This window comes from Mesocricetus auratus, unplaced genomic scaffold (assembly GCF_017639785.1).
Source record: "Mesocricetus auratus isolate SY011 unplaced genomic scaffold, BCM_Maur_2.0 Super-Scaffold_100001, whole genome shotgun sequence".
NCBI lineage: Eukaryota > Metazoa > Chordata > Mammalia > Rodentia > Cricetidae > Mesocricetus > Mesocricetus auratus.
In genome coordinates, this window is record NW_024429187.1 from 3818905 (window position 1) to 3828631 (window position 9727).

The following is a 9727-nucleotide window of genomic DNA, read 5'->3' on the forward strand; positions in this document are numbered from 1 at the left end:
CAAACCCAGCTCTCGAGCAAGCGGCTGAAGCAGGCCTCAAGTCGAAGCCAGCTTGGGCTACACAGGGAGACTGTCTCAAAATCCAAGCCCAGTAAACAAAAGGGCAACAGCTTGCCTTGGGGTTAAGACTGGGAACCAGCCCAAAGCTAAAGTACATAGAAGAAAAGGCAGGGAAAGCTGAGCTGAGGCGAGAGTGTTGTTAAGAGTCTGATAAGGAGGCTGCAGGGGTGGAGCTGATGGCTGGCCAGCCTGATGTCAACCACAAGTGCCGGGTCCTGTCCCTCCCAGTCATCCGATTTCTTCTTAAGCCCAGCCTTGCCACCTAGTCTAGGCGGGTCTCCAACTCAAGACTGTTGTGCCTGAGTGTGACATGAGCCACCGTGCCCAGCTTCGATTTTTGTACCTTAAAGTCTACGCCACCAGACTCCTGTATCACCATGGAAGTGTTGCATCTATCCAGCTCAAGTTGGCGCCACTGCCTTCACTGGGAAGCAACAGAGAGAGAAACCCCTGATGTGTGCAAGAGGCTTGCGACCAAGCCCAGCAACCCGAATTCAGCCCCTGCAGCCAACGTAATGGAAGGAGAAAATCAATTCTCATAAGTTGTCATGTGGATACTGGGAATAGAACCCGGGTCCTCTGGAAGTACTGCCAGTGGTCTTAACCGCTGAGCCACATCTCCAGCTCAATTTGTTGAGTTTGAGAAATGGATAAAGTTGTACAATAGCTACCACAGTGAAAACAGGGAACATGGGGTCTCCTGGAAAAGTCCTTGAGACCCTTGAAGGAATTCTCAACCCTGGATAACTTTCAGTTTGTTTTTAGCTGAGGAATGGTCTCATGTAGCAAAGGTTGGCCTTGAACTCCCAACCCTCCTGCCTCCTAGCCAAGATCTGTGATTACTGGCTGGTTTGTGCAGTGCTGAATGAAGATCAAGCCTGCTAGACAAGCACTCCACCAACAGAGCCACAGCCCCCTGGTTTGAGTCTTTTTGCATCCAGATCTTACTATGCAGCCTGAGCTATCCTGAAACTCACTATGTAGACTAGGTTAGCCTCGAATTTATGACAATCCTCCTGCTTCTGCCCTCTAAATGCTAGGATTGCAGTCATGTGCCATTATGTATGTCCAGTGTTTGGAATTTTTCCATATCCCTATTAAAAACAAACAAAAAACCTGGCCAGTGCAGTGGTTCTTGCCTGTAATCTGAGCACTCAGGAGGGTGAGGCTGGAGGACCACCTGAGATTTGAGGTCAGTTTGGGATACGTACTGAGTTCCAGGACAGAGGCTTTGGGCCATAAAGTGAAAGACCCTCTCTCAAAGAAAGAGATTTTTAATTAATTAAAAATTGATTAGGTTTTACAGGGACAGTGGGACCTAGTACCTCACAAGTGGCAGGGAAGTGTTCCACCACCGACCGAGATTCGAGCGTGTGCTTGCGTGCATGTGTGCGTGTGTGCATGTGTGTGTGTGTGTGTCTGTATGTGTATGTGTGTAGCAAAGTTCTACATTTTTTCTCAGTGGAGTCAGTAGATATTTCTTTTAATAAAAGACACTCCTGGGAAGGCAACAGGCGATCTTTTCATTCTTGAACACTTCAGTATGAATGAGTTTTCTTGGCTCAACCACATACTAAAGTAGAAGGATATTTGTAGAAAAGGGGGAGAGGCCAGACAAAGATGCTGAGAGGCAATTTTGTCAGTCTCCCTCTTGCTTTTGGGTGCAGTCTCAGGAGCCGATGTCCCTGTCTGGAGTGCTCAGACCCCAACAGCTAGCACACAGGTATTGCTGAAGGTGTCCCGTGTGCCGAACGGAGCATCTAATGCACACTACAAGCCTGTGACCTGGAGTTAGGGATGTCTTTATTCTGATGAGGAAACTTGATGGAGTTTGTAGCAGGGTTCAGAATAGTCCTTCCTTTCCCTCTTCCTTTTTGGATTTTATTTTATGTGTATGAGTGTTCTGCCTGTGTGGTATGTCTGTGTGCCTGGTGTCTGCAGAGCTCAGAAGAGGGCACCATATCTCCTGGAACTGAAGTTGTGGATGGTTGTGAGTTACCACGTGGGTGCTGGGAACTGAGCACAGGTCCTCTGGAAGAGCAGTCTGTGCTCTTAACTGTGGAGCCATCGCTCCACCCTCCAGGCCAGTTTGTTCATTCTCTTTCGTTCTTTCTTTCTTTCTTTCTTTCTTTCTTTCTTTCTTTCTTTCTTTCTTTCTTTCTTTCTTTCTTCCTTCCTTCCTTCCTTCCTTCCTTCCTTTCCTTCCTTCCTTCCTTCCTTTCCTTCCTTCCTTCCTTTCTTCCTCCTTCCTTCCTTTCTTCTTTCTTTTTTTTTCAAGACAGGGTTTCTCTGTGTGGCTTTGGAACCTGTCCTGGAGCTCACAGAGATCACGGAGATCCTTCTGCCTCTGCCTCCCAAGTGCTGGAGTTAAAGGCATGCATCACCACCACCTGTTCAGGTCAATTCTTTTCTGACACAGGGTTCAAATTCATTCTAATAGATTACCTTATGGTCTGGTGACAGGGCTTCAGTAGAGACAGACTGGTGTGGGGTCTGAGCAAGGACTGGCTGAAGTCGGTGTTGGCAGACCATGCCTATCATCTGAAACAGTAGGATCAGGGGTTCAAGGCCATCTTTGGCTATACAAGGAGTTTGAGGGCAGCCTGGGATACATCAGTCTCATTTTGAGATGAACCTGCTCTACAGAGCAAGTTCCAGGACAGCCAGGACAGCCAGAAACCCTGTCTCAAAAAACAAAAAACAAAAAAAAAAAATGACAGCAACAAAAAGAAAGAGAGGGAGAGAAGGGGGAGGGAGGGAGGGAAAGAAAGAAAGAAAGAAAGAAAGAAGGAAGGAAGGAAAAGAAAGAAGCTTGAATGAAAGAAGACCTGGCATGTTGTGACCTTCCTGACCTGGCTGGCACAGCTGCGTGCCTCGCTGAGCTGTGCAGAAGAGAGAGGAGAAATGAGGGCACATCCATCCACTGGAGGAGTTGTTTTGTTCTGAGGACTGGGAAGAGGAGAATCCTGGAGCTGCCTTGGGTTTCCTGTCACTGAACCAGTTAGAGCACTTTCTGGGCTCTCTAACCTAGCCTTGAGGTTGCCGGCAGCATGGGGCAGATCTGCTCTTGGAGTGGAGTGTTGTGTGCCTGCAAACCCAGCTCTCGAGCAAGCGGCTGAAGCAGGCCTCAAGTCGAAGCCAGCTTGGGCTACACAGGGAGACTGTCTCAAAATCCAAGCCCAGTAAACAAAAGGGCAACAGCTTGCCTTGGGGTTAAGACTGGGAACCAGCCCAAAGCTAAAGTACATAGAAGAAAAGGCAGGGAAAGCTGAGCTGAGGCGAGAGTGTTGTTAAGAGTCTGATAAGGAGGCTGCAGGGGTGGAGCTGATGGCTGGCCAGCCTGATGTCAACCACAAGTGCCGGGTCCTTGCAGGCTGCATTCCGATGCTCAAGTGTCACCTAACACCCCTGAGCACCCCAGTGCTCTCCCTTCCACCTGCGGAGGTGAAACCGTGACCCCTTGGAGGTTAAGCCAGAAACTCCTGGTGTGCCTCTAGCTCTTTTGAGCAGCCCTGTCACCTGCTGTCATATGTAGATGCCCCCATATTCCTGAAGTGCGGACGGAGGTCACGGGCTGGACAGCGGTAATGATGGACGGTGCTGTATGTCAGTGGATGGCTTGAGGCCACATGAGTTTATTTCCTCCAAGTTCTGGGGCTGGATGTCAGCAGTCAGTGTGTCCACAAGATAGCTTCCTTCTGGAAGCTGTTTTCTCAGTTCTGGTGGCTGCCATCTGTCTGGGTGTTCCTTGTCTTGTGGCAACAAAACTCCCGTCTCCGGCCCTTTTTCTCCAAGACCTTCTGTGTGTGCCTTCTCCGAGATTGTCGTCTCCTCCTCATTGAATGAATGAGTAGTGGTGGTTTCCAGCAGCAGGCCTCCCGTGCCTCTGAGAAGTCTGGAAGCAGAAGCTCAGGCTTCCCACTGGCTGCCTCTCCAACTGCAGCCTGGCTGCACCGCTCACGCCCCCAGGTTAGTAATGGCTGGGCTGCTCCTGCCTCTGCCATCTTTGCGGAAATTCCTTCTCTCCTCTTCCTGTTTTCCACATCTTTCCCATCCGTAGGCCTCTCTCCTCAGTGGGGTCTAGCCTGTTCTCCACAGAGAATCCTTCTTCTCGTATCCTTTTCCTTTCTTGCAGCACTGGGGATTGAACCTATGGCCTTGCACGTGCCAGCCAAGTACTCTCGCACTGAGGTAGTTCCACTTTCCTCTGTTTGAGACAGGGGTCTTGCTAACTACCCAGGCTGGCCTTCTCCTGACTGTAGCTCAGGCAGGCCTTGCAGCTGCAGTCCTCCAGTGGCTTGGAGGGCCAGGCTTGGCTCCACAGGGAACTCTCGACTCTGGCCTTTTGTGTCTTTCTAGGGTTCTTGTTGTATTTTCCTCGTGTGACACCTAACAAAATGCGCTGGTTTTTGTTTTGTTAGACAGAGCCCCTCATACACAACTGTATTTGATGCCTGGCGCAGTTATTCTGAGTGTTGCAGCTCTGAACGGAGAGGTGCCCCTGGCAGTTGAGAGCCGAGGAATTCCACAAAGTCACATTGCACTGCAAACCTCACACAGATTTATTGGAAAAGATGCAAGAAGATGGCTGCCTCCGTTTGAGAGAACTGAGTGGGAGACAGGCTTTATATAGGGTTTCTTGGGGACGGTATTTTCCAGGGTGGAGATTTCCAGGGCGGGGATTGGTGGGATTTCAAGCTCCCAGCTTGGGTGGACCCAGGGATTGGTGGGTTTTCAAAAACCTGGAAGTCATTTGGACTTTTTACCCTACAGTTATATAGTTCCCTAATGGCTGTATAAATATGAAAACTCCTTTCAGTGGGTAGAGACTGTGAAGGGTCTATCCTAGACTTGAAAATCAAACAGTGTTGGATGTGGTGGTGCAAGCTCTTAATCGGCAGGGGCAGGCAGATCTCTACTAGTCTAGCCTGGTCTACATGGTGAATTCCAGGGCTATGAGGTGAGACTCTGCCTCAAAAACAAAGCAAGACAAAGTACAGGGTCTCATGTGACGCAGGTGTCTGTCAATTTGACAAATAACCAAGGATGGTCTTGAACTTTGGCTCTTTCTGTCTCTGTCCTCCACATGCTAAGACTGAACGCGCAGCCACACTCAATAGCACCCTTCATCGCCTTCCTTTTTAAATTTAGATTTACTAAGTGTGTGTGTCTGATGGCCCCGGAGCTGGTTTTACCGGGAGTTGTGTGCTGCCACATACAGGTGCTGGGAATCCAACCCAGGCCCCCACAAGAACAGTACAAGCCATTTCTCAAGCACCAGCACCCTCCGTCTTGCTAGTGAAGAAAAAGGAGAGTCCCAGCACTTGGGGGGGCAGAGGCTCAAAGCCAGCCTCGGCTGCACAAGGAGTTGGAAGCCAGCCTGAGCTATGCCCTGTTACCACCCTGCTCCCCAAAAGAGGAAAGCCCAGCATTGGTGGCTGAGTCAAGAGTAGGCCACTGAGCCGGACATCATGTGGTGTTTGTGGGAGCCCACTGATGGAGGTGTCAGCAGAGCTTGAGATCCCAGACCCCAAGCTGAGGCAGAGCTGTGTCCGGCCTCAGGGAGTCTAAGGCTTCCTCCCAAGCGGCCTGCAGCAGAGCAAGGGCTTCCACACTCCTCTCTCTTCTCTCTCATCCACTCTTCCCTTCTTCGTTATCAAACAACACTATCCACCACGTGCTCACACTTTAGACTACTTGTTTCAGTGACTCCTAAGTCTTTGCTTTCATAGCCTGTTATTTGCTTAATTTTATTATTTATTGAATTTATTTTTAAAGCAAATTGGGGATGAAAGGGTTTATTTATCTTTTTAAAAATCTGTAATTGTTTCATGTACGTTGGTGTTTTGCCTGCATGCATATCTGTGTGAAGGCGCCAGTATCCCTGGAACTGGAGTTACAGGCAGTTGTGAGCTGCCATGTGGGTGCTGGGAATTGAACCCAGGTCCTTTGGAAGAGCAGCCTGTGCTCTTAACTGCTGAGTCATCTCTCGAGCCCCTTATTTATAGTTTTAAATTTTATTTCTTAATTATATGAACTATGTATTATTTATTTGCGGCACGGGGGATAGAGCACAAGGCCTCATTCTTCTTACATGCTAGTCAAGGGTTCCACCACTAAGTAAGATGTGTCCCTAGCCCTGCAAATCTTAGCTTTTTATTAAACCAATCAGAGTGACACATCTTTACGGCGTACAGAGAGATTATTCCACAACACTTGGATTCACTATCTAGCCCGAGATGGCCTTAAACTCATAGCAATCTCCTTATCTCAGCCTCCCATTGTATGAACTACTATGGGGGACTCACAGGCCAACTTTACATGATATGGACTGATGAGATGGCTTAGTGGGTAAGAACACTGGTTGCTTTTACAGAAGACCCAGGTTTGGTTCCCAACACCCACATGGCCACTCACAACCATCTGTAACTCCAGTTCCAGGGGATCTGATAGCCTTGGGTACCAGGACTGCACATGGTACACATATGTAATACATACATACATACACACATACATACGTGCAAGCAGAATACTCATGCAATAAAAAAATACATTTTTAAAAAAGCAAAGGAGGATAGGCATTGTTCCAGGACCTTCCCCAGGGTGACATGAACAAATGTCTGCCCAGTCCAGACAGGGCCCTGACTACAGCCCCAAGAAACAGTTCCACCCAAGTCTATCCCAGTGAACCAGTCAGCTCACTGGGTTACTCTCCAGGGCATGTTTAAAGGGTGACTTATGGGAGCATGGGTGACTCAAAGGTAGCACTAAGAAGTCCACTCCAGCACTGGGTGATGACTCATGAAAGTATCCTTGGTGCTTTCTGCCCAGCTTGCAGGCATCTCCACCATAGAGTCTCCACTCTAATAATTGCTAACTGCTTATGTAACCTTGGGGTGGGGCCGTGGAACTCTCATTAGCTCCTGAGTCTTATGAATTTTCCTCCAGGAGGCAAATGTTTCAGTTAGGAGGAAATTCCTACATGACAGGTGGTCATCCAAAATCAATGGCAAAGTGAAATCTAGGGATGAGGGAGAGAGAGAGAGAGAGACAGAGACAGAGAGAGAGAGACAGAGAGAGAGACAGAGACAGAGAGACAGAGAGAGACAGACACAAAGACAGAGAGACAGAGAAAGAGACAGAGACAGAGAGACAGAGAGAGAGACAGACACAAAGACAGAGAGACAGAGACAGAGAGACAGAGACAGAGAGACAGACACAAAGACAGAGAGACAGAGACAGAGAGACAGAGACAGAGAGACAGAGACAGAGAGAGAGAGAGAGAAAGAGAGAGAGAGAGAGCCTTCCTGTACAAGGGATCTCTTAGCCATAGGCCTGGGCCAATCAGCCAGACATTAGCTAGACTCTAGATTTTAGAGTGTAATGGACATTAGGGCAGGGGCAGGTGGCGAAGAAGAAATCTTGTCCCCTCTGCTCTTGCTTCCACCTCAGACCTTACATCTTATGCTTGATGTCATGAGCCTCACCCAAGACATAGTGACTCAGACCCTGAAATGTCAGGGCTGGACGTGCCCTCAGTGACAGCTAGCTCTGTGCTGTGCATGACTTTTGAACCCCTGATCTATGGCCGGTCTAAACTGGCATGGACATAGTTTCACAAAGTAATGCAAAATAACTCAGTATTTTTTTTAACAAAGCCTCACTGTGTATCTCAGGATATAATTGAACTCAACATCCTCCAGTATCAGGCTCCCAAGTGCTGGAATTATGGTCATATGTCATCATGTCTAGTTCTGCATTCTATTTATGTATAATTAAAAACCAATTTAAAATTACATTTTTGTGCGCTTATGTATTTAGTGTCTGAGTACATGCCACAGCACACACGTGGAGGTCAGAGGGCAATTTGCAGAAGTTGTTTCTCTCCTTCTATGTGGGACTCGGATAAAACTCAGTAATCAGGCTTCATGACAGCACTTTTGACCACGAGCTGTCCATCTGGCCTGCCCCTTGCTTCGTTAAAAAGAATTGTTTTCCGTGGATGAGTGTTTTGTCTGCATGTGTGTTTGTGTACTGTGTGTGTAATGGGTACCCATGGAAGCCAGAAGTGGGCATCAGGTCCCCTGAAATTGGAGTGACAGTTACAAGCCACCATGTGACTGCTGGGGATTGACCTGAAGTCCCCTGGAAGATCAGTGTTCTTAACTGCTGAGTCATCGCTCCATCCTCCTCACCCCCGGCCTCGTATTCTAAAAGATGGATAATGTGTTGCGATCACCCTATTTGGGATCTATTGAGTTAAATATATGATAGAGTTAATTCCGTTTTCTCTCATTTCTTCTTCTTCCTTTTTTCTTCTTCTTCTTCTTCTCGAGATAAGGTCTCACTTTATAGCCCAGGTGTGGCACTTAATATGTAGGTTTGAATCAGTAACAGTCCCCCTGCTTCAGTCTCTCAAGTGCTGGGACAATGAGTGTGAGCCACCATGCCCAGCTCCCCTGTGTCCTTTTACTTCTTATAACTCAGCTGCTGGAAACAGTGCTCTTCCATGTATACATATGTGGCTAGAATTTGCAGGCTGGTTATGGTTCTGTTGTGCAATGGTCTAGTTCAGATTTTTGTAGATGAGGTAGTAGAAGTTCAGAGAGAAGCCCTTTCCAGCCCTGTCGTTCTCAAAGACCCTGTCCCTTGCTCAGCTCCAGGAGAGAAAGGTGTGCTTGAAGACCTCTGACCTGCGCCTCTAGGTAAACGGCCGAGTCAAAGTACTGGCTGTGGTTTCCTGGCCATGAGATCAACAGAGGCATGGTCTCCAAAGCCTCAGATTGTTTCCATCTTGGGGCTTGAACCCAGTACCTTGCACACCATAACATAAGCTCATGAGAGTCGTTCTTTCTGTCTCTTTTTTTTCTATTGCGTTGTGTGTGTGTTTCACTCACCAGGTCAGAGGACAGTTGTTTTGTTCTCTTCTGGGACTTCGTTGACCTTCGACCTTCATGTGGATTTTGGGCTAGCAGGCTGGGCAACACAAGCTTTCTTGGCTAAGCCATCTCCTGTGCCTTTCTGAGATAGGCTCTTGCCAGTAGTTCTCCCTGCCCCGCTGTGGTGCCGGCTGGTGGGCATCTTCCTGTTTCAGTCTCCCGGATGCTGACATTACAGGCATGCACCGCCATTTGCAGCAAGCCACCTTCTGCTTTTGTTTTTGGGGACATGGCCTTCTGTAGTCCAGGATGACCTCAAACTCTGCATCCCCCTGCATCCACCTCCCAAGTGTTGCGACCAAGGGGTGCACCACCATGCCCAGCTTGTTACATTTTAAAAAGCACGTAAGGGTGTGGAGCGAAGAAAGGAGATTTTTTTTTTTGGTTTCCCTAGGTTCTCAACTGGTGGATTGAAACCACTGTGGGAGCCGAACAACCTTTTCACAGGGGTCACCCAAGACCATGGGAAAACACAGATGTTTACATTGAGAGTCCTAACAGTAACAAATTTACAGTTATGAAGTAGCAATGGAAATAATTTTATGGTTGGGGTCACCACACAGCAGGGAGGACTGTATTAAAGGGTCGCAGCACAGGAAGGTTGAGAACGACGGTCCTAGGCCTTCCTCACCACCTTAAATGTCCAATTGCCCAAGCCCACCGAGGCGTCGGGGTAGAACCCAACCCAGCAACACATTCCAGGACTTTCTGACCATTGCACGGTGTCA